Source organism: Cupressus sempervirens, chromosome 4 (genome assembly GCF_028749045.1).
Source record: "Cupressus sempervirens isolate cs-2001-9-10 chromosome 4, ASM2874904v1, whole genome shotgun sequence".
NCBI classification, from domain to species: Eukaryota; Viridiplantae; Streptophyta; class Pinopsida; order Cupressales; family Cupressaceae; genus Cupressus; species Cupressus sempervirens.
In genome coordinates, this window is record NC_143121.1 from 324,817,339 (window position 1) to 324,842,411 (window position 25,073).

At 34.5% G+C, this 25,073-nt stretch overlaps 1 pseudogene across 1 annotated transcript in view; it reads left to right on the forward strand.

The window, feature by feature from the left end:
- LOC149561341 (nifU-like protein 4, mitochondrial) overlaps window positions 1–20,376 on the forward strand; it is a 49,933-nt pseudogene extending 29,557 nt beyond the window's left edge. Inside the window, exons 4-6 of the transcript XR_016363803.1 lie at window positions 16,231–16,321; window positions 16,509–16,620; window positions 20,030–20,376. The product of XR_016363803.1 is annotated as a nifU-like protein 4, mitochondrial (transcript). The remainder of the gene's footprint in view (window positions 1–16,230; window positions 16,322–16,508; window positions 16,621–20,029) is intronic.
- The last annotated feature ends 4,697 nt before the right edge of the window (window positions 20,377–25,073 follow it).

Sequence of the window (25,073 nt, forward strand, 5' to 3'; positions counted from 1 at the left end):
AAGTCTCTTTCCTATTTTAGACACAACTTTCAGAAATCTGGCCTCTTTGGATATCGGGCATCTTCTATACCTTCTTCAAAGTGTTCTTCCTTGTTTTCTTCATCACTATCTTGACCAACTTGTGATGGAATTCTCCTTCGCAGTTCATCTTGTAAGGCTTGTACTTGCCTCTGCAAAGCCCTAAAACTCTTATCTATAATACCTTTGACTCTCCTTGGAGGTATTCCCAATCTCTTTGAGTTTTGTGAGAAAATCCTCTACAATTGTGGGTTAGATCTACTCTTTGCTACAACACAAAAAACCGATTTAGGATATCGCAGCCGCAAAATCTGTTCTACCTTCCAATGATCAAGACCAAGGAATGGACCTTGCTATGATACCACTTGATGCAACTCAAGGATGGGGAATCTCCAAAGGATGGGGAATCTCCAAAGGAATAAGCACATAGAGATGCGCAACTCGGGATACAAACCCACACATGATCCAAAAATTACCACAAAGTGCCTCGAACCATCGCACAATGAAAATCTACCAATTGGTCAAGGTGTCAACGAAGACCACATTACTCGAGAGAAAAAACAATGATAACTCATCGAATAGGAATCCAAATGATGCGTGATTATAGAAGAATGATCCAAATTAGGTCCTCAATAAGCTACAAAAATTGCACATGCAGAAATGCAAGAACGAAGAATTGCACACATTATCTTCCAGATAGGAAAATAAAGCACAAATTTTTTTTGGGTGATGAAAGATTGCTAGCTACCCCAGGATGCTTTTGCACCACTTTGGGAAGTAGAGACAATGACTAACTCATAACTGAATTTTAGCCCAAAACAAGAGGTTAGGGGTGACCTAGAGGGTCAAGGGCAGATCAAACTCACCTCTACCCCAACACTTTTTGATGCAACAACCTGCAAATTATAGCTTTTCTCTAACCTTTTTGTAGCTTCTTTCACGTGGGTACCACTTGTTTCCTGCACGTAGGAAAAGAGGGAACATGGTTTTGGAAAGGGGCTTGCCTAAGTTAGAGCCTAGTTAAGGAATCAACCTTGAAATCAAGGTGAAAATTCTTGAAAAGTAAGTGTGCCAATATGTAGCAGAGGCTTGATAAAGTGCTCACAACCTCACAAATCTTATTGATGTCAAATTTCTTATGAATATGCATGAAGTTGGCTTTGATATTGTCTTCATATTGCATCTAGGATAGGAAGATCATGAATGCCTTTGCAAATGCTTAGATCTACAAATCACTCCTTGTGTCGTGAATGCTTGCTTGATTGCTTGAGAGATGAATTTGATTTATCATTTTTTAGTCAAGGTGATTTTGAATTCATAGCTTGCTAAAATGAGGGAGGTAGCTTTGTTTATATACCTCTTCTAGTTAGTTCATGGTGCAAAACTTGGAGAAGGATGACATGGATTTGGGGATCTCGCTAAAATCAGACAATTATTTCTTGATTCAAATTCGGGGCCATTTGTTAGGTCAAGGATGACCCAACTTGCCTTTGACCACCCAAAACGGGCTTAGATTTCAATCAAGGCTCTAGTTTGATATGGGGATGCCATGAATATATGCAAATTCAAGGTTGGATCAAGCATAATTGACGTGGAAGCCTAGGACACTAAGTGGGACTTAACCGAGGAATAAAATTAAATAAAGGTATAATTTGGGATACTACTCTCAAAAATAGTGAGCGTTCATTGGTTGCCTTCCATCATGATGTTGTGTAACAATGCATGAAAACCAAGAACAACTTTTCAAAAAATTTTTGTTGATGAAAAATGATAAAATATAAAAAACAAAAACAAAGTTGTAGCAAAACAACATCATGATTTTGTGCAAAATTGTCAAACTCTAGATGGTCAAAAATCTTCATTTTGTATAAAAAATGATTTAAAATACCCTACAATCTTGTCTAAATCATTTAGTAACAATTTTACACTCAGTCACAGGACCAGAGAACCCTTGCAAGAAAAATTAAAACCCATGATTTTCTTTTAAAAAATCATTCAAGAACTTAAGAAAATATTTTACCAAAATCTCTAGGTTTTGATACCATGAATTTCATTACAAAACTTTTCCAATAAACTACGTCTGGTCTTTGGAAATAAAATTTGATTATTTTTTAAACAAAAAATGATAAAAAAGTTATCTGCTCTAAAAAAATTGATTTTGGTTGAAGAAAAAAAAAGATCAAAAAAATCCTAAAAAAGGACAAAAATCACTAATATTATTCTATAAAAAATCTGTCAAAAAATCACATTTTACTTGTTTAAAAAAATCCCATGATTTTTGTTTAAAAAAATAAAATTGCTTTTTAGAAATTTGCTTGAAATTTCTAGGTAATTGAACCACAAATTTTTCCTTAAAAAATCCACCAAAAAAGGAACCTATGCTTTGATACCATGAAATGATAATAGGAGTTACTAAAACTGGCTGATTGACTTATAGAATAGAAAGTTACTAACCAAACTACTTGAATGAATACTATAAGCTAAATTACAATAATACTTTAATAGCTAGTTGGAAGAATTTGTTGTTGGAGTTGTTTCAGTCCATTCCTGTCAATTATGTGTGAATTGTTAGTGGCCTGATATAGAAAAATCACAACCCCTGATTTTTTTTCCTTACATCTACCAATTGTGGAACTCTCACCAAATCTTTTAACTAGTGCTATTCAAGGATGCGTCCTTGGCCAAAAAACCCTCATCCCCGTAGTAGAAATGTTTTTGAGACTTGGGGACGACTAGGGGACATCCGCACTCTGTCCTTTTCTGTTGAAAGTTTACATTTACAGGAAATGTCTTGGAAACCTACAAATGTCAAGTTTTTTTTTTTTTTTTTGGGAATGACCAGAGACACCTTGGGGGCGTCTTGAATGTTCCCAGGATTGATGTGTCACCAATGGGATGGGCTGCCTCAAAACTTAAAAATCTGATTTTTCTTTTACAAAACTTTCCTTTTTAATTTTAAAGTGAGTCCCTCCTTCCAAGTTTTTCCTAACATGCTTATTATTGTTTGGCAGCTATTCTTTCTATTTGGGTTCCTTATATTAGTATTTGACAATGCTACATTGAGAATCGTGAAATTAAGAATGTTGTTACAGTAATGCTATACACTCTAGGTGTTGGGAAAGTCTGACAAGCGCATTAGAAACTTGTAACATGTATCTTTATGTCATTATGTGGCAATACATTAGTGCTATGTTGGTTTTGGGTTGATTTGGGTTTTTTTGCAGAACATTTTGTGAATATTCCAAGTTGCATCAAGGTGCCATTTTCTTGTAACAGACCTATATCATGTTTGGAATTGTATAGAAGTCCTAATCATATTAATAGCAGTCCACTTACAATGAGTTGGTGTAGTTTTAGGGGTGTAATTGTTCAATCTCAATTTAGATCATTGGTGAATGTGGTCTAGAGTTAGAAGAGCATTGCGAGATATACTTGACCCACTATCTGTAGCAGCCCTTTTTGGAGTCGATGACAAACCTGCAACAGTCAACTCCACCACAGTTTTCAATGTTTTTATGTTAGTATTTCATAAGAATGTTATTTCATGTTCTGGCACTACTGCACAAAGTTACCTTCCAGAGCAATTGTAGCGCTATCTCTACAACATCTACACTGATAATTTATATTAAACTTAAATGATGGTAGCGTGCTTCAATCTGGAAGTTTGGTTATTGTTCTTGTTGCTATTGACGATGAATTCCGTATGAATGCATATTGAGTATTGATTTTGACTATTGAAATGTTGTATGTTAAGGTTCTATAATGTTTGAATGACATGCTTTGTCCATGCTTTCATCGGAATGTTATGTATATATGTAAATTTCTCTATGTATTTTAAATTTTCCCATTATTTATATAGCCATTGTCAAACTCCAAACAAATTGTCATCCTGAAAAAATAGTCCCCTTGTCCACATTCCTAAAACTTGCAGTATCATTGCTTTTGACACCTAAAAGAAAACAAAATATCAAATTGTAAGTTGGATTATAAATGACAAAAAAGTAGTAATCTAAAATAATAAAAACTTATAATGGAATATCATTGATAATTTATGTCGGCTTGAGGATCTCGCTCGTCTTTTTGGAAAAAAACTTATTGAGATGGTCTTATACAATTTTCCCTACAATTTCTTTGAATAAAGAGTCCCTCCTATTGAGTGCTCATTAACATCCACTTAAGAGATGACAGTGATGCTGCAATGCTTTGCAATATGATGGGATTGGTGGCAAATTGTGTTGTAACTAGCCACACAAGCTGTCTACTTTCAATTTGTATGTCATCTTGAGGATCTTGCCCATCTTTTTGGCAAATAGCTTATCAAGATGGTCTTAAATACCATTCCCCCTCAGCTTCTTGCAATAAAGAGAGTCCTTCCTGTGGAGTGCTCATTAGCATCCGCTTAAGAGATGACATGATGCTGCAATGCTTTGCAACGTGATGCGATTGGTGGCAAATTGTGTTGTACTTGGGCACACAGGCTCTCTACCATCACTGTGTTGTTTTATTAGTTTAAGCGCCCAAGGCTATTGCTGATGTATTTTGTTATGTTTCTTGCACCATGGTTTTTACCCTTGGAAGGTTGCCAGTATTCTTAAGGAGAAAATCAATGTAGGATACCTCCCCTCTAGTTGCCTGCTGGCTGCCACATACGTTGCTACACTGTTTGTGGACAACATCTCGCACACCCACCTTGAACACACTTGGAAGCTGTGGGTGGGAGAATTAATCTCTTATCAAGTTTAAACTTTTACTTCGATTCCAAACATGTAACTTTGAACAACAGTATCAAAAGATAAAACATTCAACACCAATACACAAGAGAACACTAGACTTACGTGAAAAACCCAAGGAGAGGAAAACCATGAATCAGCTCAAAATATATGTGAAATACTACAAGAGGCTCACTGCTGAACATGCTGCCAAGACAATTGCCTTGGGGCTAGATACAAAGGTTTTGCAACTGAAGATCGCTTCTTCAAGGCAAGATACAAGAAGACCTAATGAAGTAGCTCACTGCCTCAACTCAGGATGTATGGAATGAAGTATGATGAAATAGGCCTTTTAAAGATTCCTAGCATTCTCCTTAGAATGTAGATGCCTTTGACACAATGTCTCTAGCATCCATTATTACTTCAATCCACAACTTCCACCACCCACTGCTACTGCCTCAAACTCAAACAAAAGATAAAACATTCAACACCAATACACAAGAGAACACTAGATTTACATGGAAAATCCAAGGAGAGGAAAACCATGGTGAGAATCTGCTCACAATATATGCAAAATGCTATAAGAGGCTCACTGCTGAACATGCTGCGAAGACAATTGCCTTGGGGCTAGGTACAAAGGTTTTGCAACTGAAGATCACTTCTTCAAGGCAAGATACAAGAAAATCCAATGAGGAGCTCACTGCCTCAACCCAGAATATATGGAATGAAGTATGATGAAATAGGCCGTTTGCAGACTCCTAGCATTCTCCTTAGAATGTAGATGCCTTTGACATGATGTCTTTAGCAACCATTATTATTTCAGTCCACAACTTCCACCACCCACTGCTACTGCCTCAAACCCACATCTTTCATCATTCCTCCACCATTCTCACTGTGCAAGTGATTCAATCTTTTACTTATACCATCCGAATAAATATCAACCATCAGTTAGGTTGGACAGAACAAGGGACAAAGGGTAATCCTGACAAGTCAGCCACCAAAATATAATTGGGGTGAAAGTGGTCCCATCTAGGAGATAGAGAGGACCCAATCATAATAACATAGTAACCAAAACATAATAACGTAACCCAATGTAATCCCAAACATCGCATGCTAATGCTTGGTGCACATCCTCCAAAGTCAGGAGCAAGGTAACGTGTAGCAACGGTTAGTCAGCCCAAAACACATCTTCAACATGGAACCATTTGATGCAGATCTCCAAATGGCACAGTGAAACCCAATACCAACTCAACACATTGTTTATTGCAATCAGGAACATAAGCAAGAGAACAAGCCTTGTTGACTAGATAGCCACAAACAACACTAAAGACCAACTCTAAACATAGTGCAGCACTAAAGAACTTAATAACTTGCGTGGAGATTTTCCTTGAAAATCCAATATCACTCCCAAGAACATATATCATTTATCCTCAATGAGTCAAGCTGACAAAGCCAGACTGACTCAAAGTTCTTAATAACTGGAAAGCCAGGAAAACACAATCATGAAAGTCATCCCCAAAGGCATACTTGCAGTATACATCTCTTTCTGAAAACTGAACTAAGACATTGCATAGACGTTGCGAACAATCCCTGCAAGCTGCAACACTGGAAGCATCAATGCGGAGCACTTCCTAGACCAGTCCAGCACCAAGATTGTGCTGACATACAACAATTTTCTCAAACATCAGCTGCAACATCGGGACCTGAAAAGATATGAGTGCAACAAACACAAGAAACACAATCTAGGTTCAAAACCACACAGTCATACCAATAAACATGGATGGATGTGAAGCATTCTTCCAAGCAGCTGCCAGAGCAGTTTTCTGCAAACACACTTAACACACATCACTATCAACACACACCATTCCTCACTGGAATACTTCTGGCCAGCATCGCAACATCAACATCTTAATCCAATAGCTTAACACAATGAAGTAGTCATCAACTCCCATTGTGTAGATATCTATAGCTGAGAAAACTCAGCCAACAGTACCACAACCATCTATCATTGGCAAAACATCTGTTTTTCGCAACACATTAAAGCCAGAGGAGCAATGCATTTGGTAAACATTCTGCATCACTCCACAAATGTGTCATCAGAAAGTTAACAACAGAATCATCGATATCTCATCTCGTCTCATGGTCTCATAACTGTAATAAATAGAAGGTTGATACAAAAGGACAACACTAATTTTCACTAGGACATATCAACATCAACACATATTATTGTCATCAGCAAGCTTTAAGCTATAAGCAGGTAGAGGGTTAACATCAAACTGCCACTAGAACATATCAACATCAGCACATATTGTTGTCATCAGCAAGCTTTGAACATTAAGCAGGCAAACGGTTGACATCAATGACAACACTAACCACCAACACACCTCCAAGATCACCTCTTTAAATATGTGGTATAGTTCTCACCAATTATTTTTGCATTAGAGGTGCTGGTTGACTTTAGGAACCTCAATTGATCCCTTGAAGCAACAACAAAGTTAATTAGGGCATTCCTGCCATGTGCTCACCCATTAGCCCAAATATTGAAACTCTTTTCTGTGCAAAATCCTCTTTTGTTCCTCCACTGAGAACTCCATCCATCTAACATCACCATCTAATGATACTCTCAAATTGTAAGAGGTGGTGATTCACCATTTCCTTGCAACTATCAAATTAGTGACAATTACCTCCCAATAAGAGCTGTTTACAGCATGGTATGCTATAGTCATATTGACATACCGAAAATTGACAATTGCCAACCTTGCCTCATTTTGCTTCTCTTGGTTGCATGCCGTACCTTCAAGGAAAAGTTGGGCATCAGGAGTGTTATGTAGAACAAAGAGCTGATGAATTTCTGAATGTGATGTAGATGGCTGACTATTAATGACTTGTGCTAGAAGAGTCTTGTATCCATAGGCCAATGAGAGATCTAACTACTCTAGTCTCAAGAGAAGAACCCATTACAGTTGCCATGGTTGAAGGAGTCCTTTACTTTTCTAATCTACTCTTCTAATGAAGGAAGTAGAGTGTTAACCTCTTGTATCTCTCGAACTTTGCTTTATCACCAACGGAAGCAACTCTTCTGTGGATTTGTGCAAGATGAAATTTGAGGGAGGTGATGCGTCTTGTCACCTTCATGTATTCTACACAACTAGTCCTACCTGTCTCTGCAATGTTCCATGCTTCCCAGTAAGGTTCCTGGCATGACACCAACATGTTGCTTCTTGATGTCAATTTTCAAACTAAAAATCTGCGTTTCTGTCTTTATCATAAAAAAAAAATATAAACTCCAGCAGCCAGCTAAGAAACATCAATAAAAACAAGAATAAAACCCTAGTATGATAGTAAAAATAAACAAGCTGATTAATAAAAAACACAATTTGGGACAACTTCTGATTGCTGCCTAAAAGCTCAGCAAATCAGCTCAAAATTGAGCAAAAATCCGTTGATTCACCTAAACATGCATTGAATATTGTCAGTGTGTATGAGTAGTGAGAAATGAAAGGTAAAAATGTAAAACTGAAGTGTTTTCATGCTTATCTGGCCACAGAAGTTTTTTTCCCATGATGTCAAGCAATGTTGCCAGGCAAGCTTGCTAATTTTTGGCTAGTTTTTATGTAATTTGTTGGTAAAAACAAAAGAATGAGATTTAGTGGAAACTGCATGCTTTCTTAGTTGAGAGCATCATATTAACTTTTTGATCATATGCTAAAAGTAGAAAGTATTTATATGGAGCAATAGATTGAAGTTTCAACAAAGTACACTACTTGCTTGATACAAGTGCACATATACACTTTATTATGATATTACATGTTCTAATACAATTAACTAAATAATTTTGCACAAATGTTGCTTCCCAAGTTAACTGACAAATATCTTAGCAGCAGTTTTTTTCTCATAGAGCTCTGTTATTGTTCAAAGTTCAAACGCCTTGATCTCCCATTTATGAGCCATTTCAGCTTGTCTACAAAAATGTATACCTATTTTAAATTACAAGAAACTAAGATTCTCATAGGATGGAGCAAGAATCTCAGAGGGTTCAGAAGCATTCAACATGGATATCCAAACCTTTTGCTAGTGTTGATATCAGCTTCGAAGTCCAAATTATTGGTAATGTCACGGCCACCAGAGAACCCTTAGGAATACAAATACAATTTCTCTTTGTTTGTTTTGTTTAACGAGGCATAGTTAATTATACTGACAATGAGAATACACCAACAGTACAATCATAATAATATCATTATGCATTAATGAACACTAAACATTAGACACAAAAAAAACATGAACAATACCAAGCCATTGAGATCTAAGGGCTATCTCAAAGGTCCTATTGCCACTACATTAAGACCGCTCAACAAGAATCTACAAGAGTGTTTGGGTGGCGATGACAAGCCTCTTGAGTTGCATAGCATCCCTTAAAACCCACTGGCATCACAGAACTGTAAACATGCAAGGTCTAACTTTGAAGATCTGTTCAACCAATACACTAAATGGAGTCAGATTCCAACTGTGATGGCATCAATGGAACCATGAGAACAAAGGGTAATCACATGCTCATACTTGAACAGCTCTTGCAGAACTACATTCTATTGTGGATGCACAGCTTTGCAGAGCACAGATGCGCAGAAACAGGTCATGGATGCGGAGGTGGCAACTGTCACAGGGATTGGGAAGAATCTGCATGCATGCACAATAGACAGAGAATGGATGCGCCATTCGAGAGTAGATGTGCAACAAAAAGCGACGTATGTGCCATTTTAAGGCACATATGCATAGGAATCAAATCAGGGTCAGAACTGATCGTTTCGCTCAGAATTGATCATTTGCGAGATCATCTAACCTCCCAAGGATGTCAGAGGCATATAAGGCGGGTCACATACACACATAATGAAGACAATGTGCCATGATTAAGGTCAATACACAACTAGTACAAAGGTTTCTACCACCACAGTCATGTTAACAATCACCATATTCAGTAGAGAATCTGAAGCACTAATTTCAATCTGTTGGGTTATTATCTTGTACATATAAATACATCTGAAGATAGCATCATGTAATAACATCTAGCCTCAATGAGCCGTTAACATCAATATCATGAATATAGTCATAATCACTACACAAGTGCCAGGAACATATGAACAGTTGCATCATGTACAAAAGAATAAGGAAATAAACCTTAGAGCATTGGAATGAACCAATAAGATACCATACATGAGATCAAACAAAGCTGAAATGGCATAGGTCACGAGTCCAAAGGAGTTTCCACTGCTAGCTGGGACTGCTCGATATCTGTACCTGGTCCTTGACGGCGGTTTTTCATGTCACCTGACAATTACCCTTGCAGTTACTTTTATAGAAACAAGCTCCCACAAAATCACCAAGTGGTTTACATAAAACCATGTGCTACCTAACCCTTTTGACCTCACATCCAATATTGGGCATTTAATTTAGTTCCCCAATATTAAACAATTACATCAAATAATATCACAATCGTACAATACAACTCATCGAGAATATTCCATGGGAATCTCTCCATATTGCACGTCCATCTAGATGAAACATTTACATAATAAAATTAAGTAATACAATATAAACATTATCATCCAATGTTTACAACACACATCTTCTCAACACACGTTACAAATGTGTAAAACAAGTTATAGATGCTACCATAGTGACAGGGAAGAATTTGGAGGTATGCGCAGGAGGCAAAGAATGGGTGCACCATTTTGGAGTGGATGCGTAATAGAAAGAAACATATGTGCCATTTAAAGGCACATATGCGCAAGAAAGGAATTAAGGTCATAAACTTAGTAAAATTGATAGCTTAAGGGTCCACATGTTTAGAATTGATCTTTTTGAGATCATTTAACCTACCAAGGATGTTGGAGGCATATAAGGGGGGTCACATACATGCATAATGGAAATGATTAAGGTCAACACACAGGCTTCTATCATGGAAATTACATTAACAATCACCATATTCTGTAGAGAATATAATAACACTAATTTCTATCTTTTGGGCCATCATCTTGTACATATAAATACAATCAAGGATAACATCATGTAATAACATCTAACCTCAATGAGTCATAAACCCAATGTCATGATTATAGTCATAATCACTACACAAGTGCAAAGATCATATGAACAATAATATCATGTACAAAAGAATAAGGAAATCAGAGTTCCATGACTTGCTGCAAGTTGTGTGGGTAGTCCAGGTCACTAAGCTGAGCAAACTTGGCCGAGTTTTTTTTGTCTCGTCCTGATTCATGGAATATATATATAATTACAAAAGTATATAATTTCAAGGGTTTTTTCATTTTGTCGAGTTGTGATTCAAGTTAGCCTTTCTGAGTTTGAGTCTAGGAACTTTGAAGGAAATACATCATAGAGATCTTGAATGAAACAATAAGATAATACATGAGATAAAATATAGATACAATGTTAGTGGTCACGAGTCCAAAGGAGTCTTCACTTTCAGTTGGGACTACTTGATGTTTGTACACCGGTCCCCAGTGGTAGTTGGTCACACCACTCAACCTCGAGGAACCCTCTAGTCCTCTCCTACTATGGCCCACCCATCACAAGCAAGGTACACACACTAGTATGTGCACACCCTCTAGTCCTCTCCTACTGTGGCCCACCCATCACAAGCAAGGTACACACACTAGTATGTGCACACGAGTGCCTTTGGACTCTGACTTGGCTGAGTTAGGCAAAATCCTGGTTGACTCTCAAGAGTCAGGCAGACTCGGCTGACTTGCCAAGCCCTGTGGACTCTACTGGCAGTTAGCCATTAAAAGGCAAAAGATAAGTATTTTTTTAAAATTTTGGTTTGACAGTTTTTTGCTTTATAGGCTTCTCTAAAACCTAAAAAGGTCATTCCTTCATTTGCAAACACAAGAAAGAGAGAAAAAAGGTTTGACAGATGAATATTGGGGTCTTAAAAAATAGATCAGCAGATCGATTGACTACTACTATATTTATTTGGGAAGGTCGTGGAGTTGACTAATCATTGATGTAGACTATTTTGAGCCTTAGTCTTATGGGATCTAGCTTTTATTTTGATATATGTTTTGAAATTTTGATTCCATGGGTTTCATATTGTAGACATTTGACTGATACTATTTATGTTTCTAATGTATTATTTAGTTTAACTTATTTTCTTCAAATATTTGCATTTATATGTATGTGATTGTTGCTATCTTGTGTATGTGTGCAAAGTAGCTTCTGTTTGTCTCAATTATTGTGTCTTTGATGTTGATTGATTAAATGATGTATGATATAAGATTTACACCATTTAAAATGTTTGAATTTCTTGGGTTTTTCATTTGCCAAGTTCAGACATCAAGGCCGAGTCAAAAATCAGCTTGCTGAGTCTGAGGCAAATCCAAGTCTTGTAACTATGTTATTAAATTATGTTACCTCAGGTTTTCGGAACGGGGGTATGGGGAAATGGGTTTCCAGGACAGATATTTTCCCCCCGCAGAGGGGGACAACAATGGGCACAGCTATATAAAAAATGGGGAAAATTTTTAAATTTATACGAAAACATGGATAAAGAGTGCTTATATATATTATAGAACCTCAACATAAATGTTTGTGCTAAATAATCTAAATTGAGTGTTCACATGAGAGTGGAAGTCAAAATACATTATGAAAGTTTTAACCATTAATTTTATGGGCAGCTAGGGGACAGGTTTCCTGAAGTTTTCGAGTGTTCAGGATGTTCCATTTCAATTATGTCGGAAACAAATCCCCAGGTAACATTGCTAATAAATCTATCTCTAAACACAGGAGATAGTATACCGGGTCACAAAATATAAAAGTATTTTAATCTCGAAATCAAAGCATCATAATGAGATATAAATTCATCCAGTCTGTTGGTTCCCAAAACCGTAGATTGGAATCCTACGAGCCTTGTTTGCTCGATGCTGGGATATCCAACTGGTTAAGGCCAACTTGACAGGATTAATCAATGTGATCTAAATCCCCTGCGCTTCCGGCTCTGCAAGACCGAGGCGGGTGCACCTAATCTTGGACGAAACGCTTAGATCCAAGACACTTAAAACAGATCAATCGGAACACGAACACAATAAATATTTTCCAAATGGTAAGAAATATAGGAAAACTTTAGACTTGAGATCTGAGAATAAAAGAAAATGATGGATATAACGTTTTAAATAAAGTATAAATATAGATTAATGTATCATATGAATATATTACTTTCTCTAAGGCAAGAATTCAAACAATTGCCAGCATATGGATCATGAATTAAGAGCAAAAGACCAGTGCTTAATTAGATGGGCAATAGAGTCGAAATTATTAGTTGAAACGTACAACTTTATAAAATCTAATATATCCAAATTATAAACTATTTTAATAATTAGACATGAAGGATCAATTATTTAAATGCAATTTTAAATAAGTCTAAAATGCACTTTAACTCTTACAGAGACAAATTAGACATAAATATGGAAACAAATAAAATATTTCACAATATTTATGCTTATCGAATTTAAAATGTGATAATGATCCAATCCACTTATCTGAATATTAAAATATTTATAAAAAATAAATAAAAGACATTTATAAAGGACACAATTAATAATAATTTAAACTCTAATGCAAATATATTAAATAAATTCTTCTTACAGATTTTGCCGGAAAATAAAAATTATATGTAGACACTCTTCATGGATGATCAATCTATTGCAAATTTTCAATCCTGGACTTGCATATAAATCTGCTCGATAATCCGAAATCCAGAAGCTTTGTTCAATTGCTCATTTCTTGACCAAATAAATAATATAATATATCCTAGTACATAGGCTAGAAAGTTATTTTGAAAATATGAATGTCTCTCTTGTCTCCCCTTACATCTGATATTTATAAATATCCAAAGGGTGTCGGTTGCTTTTCCAAACACCACACCTTTTCATGACGAAAAACTAAAACTTTAACTTAACTTTGATTTAATACTATTCGGTAGTTCTAAAACTTTTATATATTATGCCTTTGAAATCGGCAAAGCTTGAGTTTAAAGGTTTTATTTTATGCATGGACAACTCCTGAACTCGTATACTATATTTCACACAGGCGGATCCGCATAACAACCCTGTGGCCGACGTGTCCAGATTCTATGCATGTGTGAAGATTGATTCCATTGTTTTGTTTGCAATCTTATATATAAACATGCCTTCCAAACTGTATATTTTAAATGCATCGCATATTCAGGGCTTCCGTCCAAAATCAGCGTCCCCATTTAATAGTATCCTGGTCCAATAATTTACAGGTTGAATCTCCCGATATATACATGTCTATATTTCTCATGGGATTTTCCTAAATTAGTTTCCAGGAAACACACAATCTCCAGTATTCACTTGCAATCTTCACACTCCAGACTTGCACGGGCTCCTCAATCAGTTGCCATGAAAACTTCCACTCCTATGCCTGACTGGAAAATCCCTCTGTGACTTCACTTGGATCTCTTCTAGTATACACTTTTCTTGAACTTTGGTGCCCTCTCATCCGCATTCACGTTACATGAACCTGTAACAGGACGGAAATTGTTAGATAGGATTTACTGAATGAATTCACAAGTGAGAACAGGTGACCCAATCCCTAATGCTCCCAAAAAAGTGTTTGACTGGAATGGCGTGAGTGTTGGATGTAATTTTTGAAGACTACGTATTGATTTTGGAACATGATCGGTAACTCCTGGTAGTGCACGAGATGTCCCCATTGGTAAATAATGCGTGTGTCTCTTCCAGGACCCTTCCCATTGGAAAACTGAACAATATGACGAGATGCAGGGAAAAAATGGGATATTTGAGTTCCATTTGAAGAAGCGCCATTCTCAGTCTTCTGGCCATGCCCACAGCTAAACTGTCATTGTAAAGAGGCGTGATTATGACTGTCAATGTTTCTCTTTGGATGTGTGATGATTTCCATATCCAAACGTATATCAAAAGGTCCTCAAACCAGATGTATCTGTAGCATGCAGCTTCATTGCCTTTGTATCCACTTTGTCACTTGTGTGAATAATCTGATCAAAATGATACATAAGTATTTTTCTTTCATTCTCAGCCCAAAAAACCTTGCAAATGATGCACGGCTACAAATATGATGCACCACATGGCCAAACTCACGAAAATATTTAACTACTTCAGAAAAATGTTGAAATGATGAGTTGTCTTGCTTAGATTTTGAAAAATTTGCAATTATGGCAGCTATTGGTGACTGGCGAGTGGCATTTCTCAAAAGGCAGCTATCCTGAAGAGGAACAACACAAGTATGTCCATATTTTCCATCCCTCAGATATAGATCAATATAGAAATACCCCAAATGTTCGTTGGAGATAGAACCCAAAACTGAATATAAGCAAACATCAGGATGCCAAATTCATTTCTAATCGTCACCATATATGACTGTTGCTGCTCCATTGAAGGCTTGCATTGGGTGTTTGAGTATTGTTTAGATTTATCACTGTATCACCATTAATAATCTCATTATAAACAATCAGCATAACATATACATATTTTTCTTTATTCAACCCATATCTTGAGACAATTAACCAATCCTGATGTAACTTTAAAACTGAAGGTGATGGCTGGAAGGAAACAAAACTGCTGATAATTTCTAGACTATTGAGGGAATACTGAAGTAAATGGTAGCATATTTTCATTCAGGTAATGAGATGTCCAATTTTTCAAGCACCCTCTGTCCTTCAAGACCATTAGTTCTACTTCCACGAACAGTGTCTCGATCCTATCTTTGTGATGATGTCTAATACATTTCAGTGACTGTATAAATGGAGACACAAATTTTAGGCTCCATCACAGTCACCATCATAAAACATCAATCTCTGGCATACACATCATGCATAAATGATCACTACTGAATCACCTGAATAACCAACTACCAACATCAGCAATGACAAAAGAATAGATCAGTAATCAAAAGTATTGCACTAACATATCAGGAGTTTGGATCGGATTAAAAGAAGAAACACATAACAAGATGCAAACATGGTAGGCACTACAGGCTACATAAGAATGAAGAGAGATAAGTGGTTAGTTCTTTTATGAGCATTATTGATGTCTTCTTATCATGTCTTCTTATGGTCCAAGAGATGTAACATTGGAAAACACATGCTAGAATGCTATTTCTGATAAGTAGAATAGTGCAGGTTCACCTTTCATATTTGGTTAAGATTTCATTAGTTATATCATCATGATAGCAAAGGTCATACCAGAATTATATTTGCTTTGCTGAACCTTTTTCTTAAGACTTGTTTAAGTATAATATAAACAAAAGATTTCAAGTCAGAAGGTGTTTTAAATGGGTATAATATACTAATCTTCAGCTTTAGACTTATACGGTCTCATAACACTCATATTAGATCTTTGAGTTCATTCTGAGGCACCTGTAAATTAACTTTGACAATTAACATATAATTCTATGCAAGTGTATTTCATTTTTTTACTTGTTTTTTCAGGATGATGATGAGACTGTTGCCATGATAAAAGAATTATTAGAGACACGCATACGACCAGCTGTACAAGATGATGGCGGTGTGGCTTTGATCCGTATGTTTTTATGCTATGCTAGAACTGTAGCTGCAATAACATACAATTTGTGTTTGGATTATTAAATCTTTATTCCCGGGGCAACACATGCTTCAGAATGAGCTTAGAAAATTCTATTTTTAATCTTTTTATCAGCTTAAGCTAATGCCCAAGGATGATCTGTGTCTTTGTTTTTTTTTTCTTGCAGGGAAACTGGCATAGTCAAATTGAAAATGCAAGGGGCCTGCAGTGGCTGTCCTAGCTCTGCACTCACTTTGAAGTCTGGTATTGAAAAAATGCTTATGCATTATGTACCTGAGGTAGTTACCCAGATGCTTACTAGTTCAGTAAATAAGAGTATTTATCCTTGCTATTGTGGTGTAGCTTTACAATAATCATAGGAATTTCATGAACTCTTACCCTTTCGTAAAACAAATGAATGAAACTTCGCTACTCTTTGGATATTACTGCTAGATAATTCTAATCTCCTCCCATCCTCAACTTTATTTAGGCAGAGTTGATTTGTTTGTTTCTGGCATTGAAGCCTTCTTGTCATATGCAATTTAGGTCACAGCTTAAGGCATGCAAACTAGTCTTCTTGTAGTCATTCGCCATGCATGTTGGAATAAGTTTGAAAGGCTGCATCTGACTTCCTCCTAGGATTGTCCAGAATGGCCCCATTGGTCTTGGGCAAATTCCCTGCAAGCATTATTGGACTCTTCTTTGGCCCTTTTACAGTGACAAGTGATGACGTTCATTATTCTCCAACATGAACCTTGCTATGCAGATACTTTTCTGGTCTCTTGTCAGTTTCTCACTATGTAATCTGCTCCATGCTTCATTAAGGAGTCCTCCTGATGCAATCAGTGAGCAACTCAAATGAACATATGGCTCACAGCTGCATAGAGCTACACAATGCAAGTACATATGATCTTTATTTATGAAACCCAAAAGCTTATGCATACTTTTGGTCTTAAAATAGCAGGCAAGTGGAGCTGTCATAAAACACAATCTCTATTTCAGTGGCAATCCAATTATAATAAGCCCTCATTAGGATACAAATAAAAAAAAGCCCTCATTACTATCTAAAGCTTAAGCTTAAAAAATTAATTAATCTGTTCAAAGTTGAAAAGTTAGAATGTCCCTTCTTGACCCTAAATGAAAAGTTTCCAATCTCGTGATTTTATTTTTCTTATCCCAACTGTAAACGTGAGCCAATAACAGAAAGGTATACATGCAAAAGATTCACATCCACTTCTTGAAAAGCTCAGGAAACAACATTGCAAATGAGGCAGGTGGTGATTACTTGTTTGTGTGATATTGAACATAGTGTTACTGGCATGCAGAATACTTGGACTAAAGGATTCACCTTGAGATTATGAATCATGGTAAATGTTAATGTTTAGAGGTGAGAACAGAGAAAGTACAAATCTGGAACGATATTCCTAGGGCTTCAGATGTACGATTCTATTCACACTGATTGGAGGAAGTGGGAGAAGCAGAGTGGTAACTGTTTTAACGCATGAGAAGCAACAAAATAAAAATACTGATTGGAAAAGAGGAAGAAATGGTTAATTACCCACAATATTATGCTGCTGAAATTGAGATTATAATTGAGGTTGAGATCAGACTTTATGTTGATGGAGAGCTACAAGAGAAGCTTATCAAAACTGGTAAATTTTAATAGTATGCTCTTACAAAATGTTTTTGGAAAAGCTTGACACTGTTGAGACCTTCATACAACTAGACAGAAGTCAACGAAGTTGAGAATGATGTTCAGTTCCATATGACAGGTAATGTTGTCCATGAAAAATTGCAGAGAGTGTTCTGAGCTGAACATCAAAAGCTTAAACTTGAGACAATAATTTGTGGAAAGTCAAATGCTGTGCAATGAAATCAGATGATACCTCCCTTTAAAGAAGTATATAATGTTGAAGCTGGTAAAAAAAGAAGCCCTAAAGACAGGGATATATGATGGTCAGATGATGTCTGGATTTTCTTGAGTCTACTATTATGCAACTTCTGTCTCTGAGAGATACTGGTTGAAGAGAAAAGTCAAATGGTAAACTCCTACAACAATGGCTAGCCCATGGCAATTGGTGTTGAGTTCAAATTAGTCTCGTGGATTGTCAACATAGATTCTGTAATTATTTTGAGGAAGTTGGAAACTGCTGAAAGAGTGTATTGTCAAAATTATCGAGGTTATCTAACAATCTCATGGAAGCTCAGGCTATTTTATATGCTGTGGAACAGTGTTGCTTGCGGGGATGGAGTAAGATTATCTGTGAGTCTGATTCTCAGGTGGTGGTGAACATGCTTTCTTCGCAAGAGCTTGAGGATGTTAGTTGGCAGCTGGCCACTGTTGTTAAGCAGATTCTTTTCTTCTCTTCCTCTTTTCAGTTCATTAGGTTCACGTATATTCCTTGTGAATGGAATAGAACTGCTGATTGTTTAGCCAAATGGGCATCTAGTCATGATCCGGGTTGGAATATTAGGGATAGGAGGCAACTGTCCTTTGAGATGGTGCAAGAATTTGATGATCTTGTTGCTCAGGATCGAGCTCCTTGTTGAGCTCTCCTTGTTGTATTTCTTTCTGTCTTAATAAATTTTTACCCCTTTTTTTGCAAAATTATCGAGGTTCAATTGTGGAGGCATATTGTCAAACTTTAAAGCTCATTATTGGTGCACCATGGAGGTTGACTTTGCAGATGCTTTGGTATAGTGCAAGTTCTAAAGCTACTTTAGATTAGTGGTATCTTGTAAAGGATTACTTACAACAGGTAGGATGGTGAGTTAATCTTGGGGCTTTCTTGAAGCATGTTATGTGATGTATATGCCTCTATGCTATCTTCATTGTGTAGATTTTAGAGCATGATGCAATGAGTGCATTGCACTTTGATGAAGCTGCTTCCTATAAAAGATGATACTCGGGTCACAACCTAGCCAGTACGCCAACATGGTTTATGAATAAGGGCACCTTTTCACTTTACCTTATACTCTTCTTGTATTGCTCATTATGTTCTCAAATTTTATATTTCAGCTTTGTGAAATTATATGTTAGAGGTAGGACTTCAATCTTTGTAAGATGACAAAGATCAATGCAAGGTATTTAGAGCAAGAAAGAGACTACAGAAAAGAAAACCTCACGGTTGGGGGACTAAGTTACACTGTAATTCCAATCCTATACTAACTCAGATTAATCAATGAAGTTTAATATTTAAGGTTATCAATTCACTTTTTTTCTTTGCATTTATTATAATCATTTGTTTAAATTGTAAATCTCATTCTTTCTTACACTCGAATATGCACGCACATGTATAATCAAATCCCTCTCTCTACTTAGTTTGAAAGTTAAAAATTGAGGATATCTGTATATACCTCAATCATTAATCTACTAATCCCCGCCTTCAAAACATTACTGCAGCTTTTATTAAATCTTTGTTGCTCTTTGTTAATATCTAATCAAACTTCAAAATCAACTCTATAAGTTTGAGCCTCTAGTTTTGCAACAATGGAACAAGGATGATCATTCTTGATGACAAGGATGATCTCGCTGCATTTTAATATTTATTATCCTATTATTTTTATCCCTTCATTCTTATATGAAAATTAGTAGACTGTAATGTTGATATTATATACGGTTACTTATCTTTTATGCAACCTATGAAAGGAACATTCTTAAATATTTGTCCTTTATTATCCTGAGGATTTGGTTCTTTTTGTTACTAGGTTAAAAGTGTGGAACAAGAAATGGATGGAGAGGAGGAGGAAGCAGTAACAAGTAGCGCCATGGAGTAGCGAACATTATGTTCCTTTTACTTATAGGTTAAATGGAACAGTAAATGGATACGTATAGTTTTAATGGAATAGGAAATGGACGTAGAGGAGGAATCAGTACCAAACAGCTTTATGGAGTAGTGAGCATTTTGGATGGTTGTATTTGTTATATTGTATATCTTGTAATCTTGACGATTGATTAGGTTTTCCTGCCTTTGTTCTTTTCAAAGGATTCTTGATTGTAACTATATTTTCCCCATTTCAAAAGAGCAATTGATAGTAGTCTCAGTATTTTTCAATTATGCAAAGTTGATACCACTATACAAGTTATATAAGCTCACCTCTTAAATGGGTGAGAAAGGTTTTAGAAAAATGTTCTTCAAGAGTTGAATGTATTAGTTTTATACAACATCTTTTTGAATTTTCGAGTGCCTTTGACCTTATGTTCAAAATTAGAAATAATTTATTTGCCTCTAGGAAATCGAGACAAATATGTGGCCATCAAATTTAGGCCTTGATGCATGTATAGGAATGTTCTATCATCTTGAGAGAAATAGCAAGAAGTTGGTTATTTTCTAAGAAAAAATAATCAAAACTTTTTTTTCTATTAGATATAAGAGGATCAAAAAGAAATACAACCGAGAAGTTCAAAGAGTATCAATAAGGAGGCCTAGCTTCCATCTGAAACCAGAGAAACAACTGTACAAAAAACAATCACAACATGAGGAGCAATCAACTAGTGCAGAATATCCAAACGAATGTCAACACAGGCAGTCCAGCTGAGCGGACCCTCCATCCCGAAAATTTTGTACTTTTGAATTTGGGTTAACATGAACAACTCTTCTTTTTTGGCATTGACATTATTCTTGATCTCCTTGTTTAGCCTTTTACAGGTTTGATCAAAAGCATGTAGGTTATCTAACGTTCTTCTCCATTGAGACCCATGTTTCAGCTCATAGTAGAAGAAGGTAGCAGGACCGTCTTCAATGAATCTTTTCAGTTTCTTTTCCTCGATCATCATAGTGGCATGGACCTGCAAGAAAATTTTAAAATGCGCGAGTTTCCGAAAAACCTTGGAAAGAACCCTCGGCTTACCTTGGTACCTCTCCTCATTCCTGCACTTCTAGATCTGCTAGAGGATGTTAGACGACAGCATATTCCAAAATAAATTTGTATCTTTATGAAGACCAGTAATATGACCAGTAACAATGTCTAAAATATTCACATTAATAGGATAAATGAAATTAAACATGTTCCAGATCTCTTTAGCAAAAATACAGTCAAAGAGAATGTGTCTACCAGTTTCAAGAAGCCTACATAGGCTGCAGATTTCAGAATCAGCATGATATCTTTTAACAGGAAGCTTATCAAGCATAACAAGCCATTTAAAACATCTAATTTTAGGTTCAATAGGACTTTTCCACATGAAATCAAAATATTTTTTCCAAACATCAGCTTCAAAAGAAGAGTACCAAACAGTGTTGGTATGCTCAATGATATCTTTATTGTGATCAATAATTCTGTAAATATTTTTGGCCTTAAGATTAACTATGACAACTCCATCGGGCCATTTACATTTAAGATGCCTGTGGGAGTCAACAGGGCAAACATTAGGAAGATCTTTTGAAGCCTGCACAATCATATTGTAAGATGTCTTTTGAGAATCAAAACTTTTACAATATAAGACCCTGTTATTAGTATGTTGCATGCTCAGGAGCATTAAGTTAAATCTAAGTATTTCCTAAAGCTAAATCTAAGTATTTTCTCAATCCTTCTCAATTTGAGAATATAAAATTTCTAATGGATACTTGTAATTTGCCGTCATTACAAGAACACTATGGGCACTAGAAACTCCAATGATTTGGATGCAAGTTTCCTTGTATTGAAAATGCTAGAGCAAATAGAAATATTCAAAAAATCAAATGATAATAATCAACAAATTATCACAGATTGTATATTTATTTTATTTTTAAAAATTTTCTTTTACAATACTCAACAAATTATCACAGATTGTATGTATATATTTTTTACTTTTTGGAGATTTTCTTTTACATCATATTTCATTGGCTTTACATTTTTCCTGTAAAAGTAATTATCCAAACTCTCTTCAAGAATAATTAACAGAAAACAATTATTTATTGTAACTTTATAAACTAATGTTAATATATTTTTATTTGGTCTTTAAAACTAAACTAAGATGTAACTCTCCACTTGTAACTTTATAAATTAATATTGGTATGTTAATATGTATTTATCTGATCTGTAAACCTAAACTAAGATGCAATAAGTCCGATATTGAATATATAATAGAGGTTTCCAGTGCAAGTCTCTCCATTCAATTGTGGATTTGGCCTTCTCCAAAAGTTACACCAAATATTTTTTTGACAAAATACATATAATGCTAGAATAATAATCAAATCCAAAAATAAGATTACCTAAGTGCAAATTGATGAAAATTAAATTAAAAAGTATTTTTGAAAATAGTAAATTGTACCCAACTGCAAATTGGGCTTCACAAGTCCAATTCATAATTTTTTGGCCTCTGATTTCATTTTTGTCCAATATAAGTAGTTTATAGTCAAAATTTATAGGCAGTTTGGATGTGAATTGTGGCCTTTTCAAATGTGAGACAAATGTTCTTCAATGGCTATGCAACAGAATTCCTATGACTAATACCATATAAGAGTTTTTTTAAGACGAAGAATGAAAATGCTGAGATCTAGAAGCTCAATGATAGCACATGAGAGATAAATATTCCTTGTTGTTGGTTCATGGATTTCTTATCCTTTTGTACATCCTATATTTGTGATTGAGAAGTTCTTTGTGTAACTTTTTGTAAGATATGTGGCTACAATTGATAAAATATTTTTTAATTCTAGTGGAGTTATAATGATTTATCTATTTTGATGACAATATGCATATTTAGTTTCAGATTAGTATGATATTATATGATTTTTAATATAATTTGTTGGATGAATAGATGCCATGTCCACTAATCATGATGGTGAAGTAAAATAGTAATAATATAATAATAATATATTTTGGCATAATAATAATAAATTAGATAAATATAATAATGTCAAATAAAATAATAATACTATATTATAAATTAATAATAATGTATGATAATTGCAAATATAAATATTATATATGATAATAAATTTAATATGGCATAATATCAAATGCAATATCTCTATAAAACAGAAATATAACAATAAAAATAAAAATAAAAATATACAAATAGTTGTCATATAATATATTAGCAATTGCATGCTTCTTTGCTTGCAATGATAAGTCGATAGGTGCTCGATAATAAAATTATTTTTAAAAATATAATTAAATTAGCAATAATTTTTAATTTAAATAACATAATATTTACTAAAATGTTTTAAATAGATTAGTAAATATTATTTATTTAAATTCAATTTATCAAATATGAAAAAAATTTATATAAAAAACTCAAGAAAAATTAATAAGAAAAATAAAAAATAAAAATATGAAAAATAACTTCTAACAAATATTCTATTAATTAAATAAATTATAAAAATTAAAAAATAATATTTAAAGAAAAAACTAAACTAATATAATAAAAAAAATAAAAAATAAAAGTTAAATCAATTAAAAAAATCAAAAGTTAAATAAATATAATCACAACATGAGGTAATGTATATCACAAGTAATTATTTTTTAAATAAATAGGAAAAGAAAAATAGTAGTTAAAAGTGAAGATTTAAAATATAATCTGATCAGTCACTGTTGGACTTTTTCCCTGCGAGGACGAATATCTAGTTTTGTCCATGTTGTCTACTGCTTTCTTCTTCTTCTTTTGTTGTACTTGTTCTTTTGTGGTCATCATCTGGTGCTTCATTTGTCTGCTATTTTCTTAATGTAAGCTTCTAGTCCCATAGACCCTCATTGTGGTCTTTTGTTGGACATTAATAATCTTATCTTATCTTATGTGAACAAATTAGATTATTAATAATTTTTAATTAAAAGATTTTAGTAAATATATTTATTTAAATTCAATTTATCAAATATAAAAAAACTCCATCAAAAAATATATTATGAAAAATTAATAAGAGATAAAAATAATAATATGAAAAAATAGCAACATAAAAATAGCAACATCTCTAACAAATATATTCTATTTACTAAATAAATAGATACTAAAAAATAATATTTAAAGGAAAAACTAAACTAATATATTAAAAAAAATAAAAATTATTTGGAAACTAAAATCTAAATCAATTTAAAAAATTAAAAGTTAAATAAATAAAGATCACAACATGAGCTAAGGAGAGTTAAAAGTCTAGTTAGATAAAAAATGACATAAATAACAAGAAAGATTTACAATTTTCCAACAACTTTTTTGGTCAACTGACAACTTTTTCATCAAAAAATCAATTTCTATGAACAAAGTTTCCACAAATACCCACTGGGCTAAAATATTAGATTATTAAGTTGATAGGCCTTTATGTGGGAGCTTTCTTCCCAAAAAAAAAAAATTTGATGGAAAAGTTGTCAGCCCAATCATTTTTCTTTGTTTTTTTTGGAATTTTTCTAAAAACAATAATTTCTATTATTTTCTTTCAAATAAGTATCATTTTTATATAAACTTTCTATTTTTCTATTAAGTTTTCCAATTTTATTTCAACTTGCTAATTCTTTGATGTCTTCTATTAAACTCTATAAATGATCATCCATAGCCTTCAACTTTGTTCTTGAACGTGTCCACTGCAATCTACACGTTGAAGCGAAATACCTAGTAAGGGATTTTAGAAACCGTTTTTTCCCTTTCCAATGCTAACTTTTAGATGTCAAACGATTTAGATCATATTGCTGATTGTGTTAGATTCTTGACCACAATCTTTAGCTCAAGATGACGTTTTTCTAAACAGACCCGAATTCGATCTACAGATTTAATTGATTTGTCTGTTCTATTTAAAATAAAAGATTAAACATTTACTAATGTATTTGATTATGTGTTTGTGTAGGG